The following is a 1,956-nucleotide window of genomic DNA, read 5'->3' as shown; positions in this document are numbered from 1 at the left end:
TGATATCCTGATTTTTATTGGTTGTTCCACCTTTTTAAATGTATTCAGCCCTTTTCAAAAACGAATATATTTCACGTTTGCGAGAGTTAGTGTCAGAAGCAAGCAGACCTGGCCTGATGGCATCGGGCTATGATGGACTTCTTCATATTTAAAACCGACGACGATTGTCCGCAAATTAGTCAACTGCTCGGCTTGACGATGGTAAAAGAACAGGGCAGAAGTTTCAAAAGAAGTCTGAAATCACTAAATAGAGGAAAAGCGGCGTTGCAGAGTCCGCCGTCGAGAAAGAGAAAACTGGAGCCATCAATTCTTAAGTGTAAGTAATTTTCAAGTGTCCTTTACTTAACCAACTGTAAGTTGTTCAAGAAATGTCATGCCAGGATTTCTCATTTTGATTTCAGTGATACCAAAGAAAATTCGAGAAAGATCTTCGTCGCCCGTCACCTCTTCCAGTGATGAAATCAAAAACTGAGACGGAAAAATTGCAAAAAGCAGCCTCTGCCCAGTTGGCTTATGTTCTAAGTAGTCGGTGAAGATGAAACTTTTTTTACAAAACAACTTTAAGACATTTATTTGTTCAACATATTCCTGACTCGAGTTGATTAAATTCTCATAAAAAGCTACAAAACTCAACCTGTTAATTTCTTTCAGTGAAAAAAAGCTAACACAAACATTAAAAAAACGACCAGTCAAGAGAATACGGCACTGAATGGAATAGAAAAACACCGAAAGGAGTCGGACACGGAACTAAACATGCAACCTAACACTAGCCAGGGCAGCTGTTTGGGCGACAACTAGTAGATGACTAATAAACCGGTCATTAAAACGGAACTTTATAAAACATTCTACTCTCTCGCAAAAACACAAGCAAAGACAAAGAAACTAACTTTGAACTAAAGGGTATTAGAAACATTTTTTCGGGATTGAGCGAGCAGCAGGTCAATGATACACCACACGAGAATCATATTCAAAAAAATACTTTGTCGATGATAGTTTGCTTAATCACTGGATGAGTCAAAACACCTACGGACTTTAGATGGCAATCGGAAAAATATGCTCCTATCACTCCATCTTTTTCAGCTGAAGCTGAAAAAAAAACTTTTTTGTTACGATGTATTAGTAAATACGGAGTTTATTGAAACAGCCGAGAAAAATGTTTAAATCCATTTTTTGAATCTCTGTCATTACCATGTTTTTTCTTTCATTGCGCTCCGAGTTTTTAATGTGTGTTTATTAGTCAAATGAGCCAGTTGAGGCTACCATAAGTTGATAAATTCTGAAAATATGAATGAAACCTTGCAAACAGCTGAGAAAAAGAATATTCCGGGCTACAAAAAGTGGATCACTCAACAGTTTTTTCTTTATATAATGGAACCTTTACTTCAAAAAATCCATTACGATTTTCTTTGCGATTTTAAATGATGTTGACAAAAAAATGTCTTTTTTTAAAACTTTGCGAGTAAACTAAGCTTTATTTTCTGCTAGGTAAAACCAAGACTCGGCGACAAAATTATATGTTTTTTCGTAACAATACAATTGAACTAATTGCAAAGTAATGTAACTCGAATTTTTAACTCCTTTTTTCAGAAAAAAGAGCCCATTTAAAAGCCAAATAAAAACTGCGGGTACTAATCTCTTTGTGGGTTTGTACAAACATAAAAACACTAAGGTGTTTTTGTTTTGTTTAGCTGTATTCTAAAAAATCGTAGCACGTTATTGTGCAGACGCAAAGAAATAAACTAAACAAAGGGCAAACAAAACTGGCTTTTGCAAAAACATGCAAACAAAGCTAAAATGCTGTGAGTAACCTTGAAACTTTTTTTGAACATTGGAGATCGGACAAAAATCTTGCTATGACGGGGCCATAGTTTTTTTAGTTACCAGGATGGAAGAATTTGGGTTATCATTGGAAATTGTACAGGTTGAAAAAATAATGCGAAGCATTGAAACTATCAA

The sequence above is a fragment of the Symsagittifera roscoffensis genome, chromosome 3 (assembly GCF_963678635.1).
Source record: "Symsagittifera roscoffensis chromosome 3, txSymRosc1.1, whole genome shotgun sequence".
Classification (NCBI taxonomy): Eukaryota; Metazoa; Xenacoelomorpha; order Acoela; family Convolutidae; genus Symsagittifera; species Symsagittifera roscoffensis.
Note: the sequence above shows the minus strand (reverse complement) of the source record.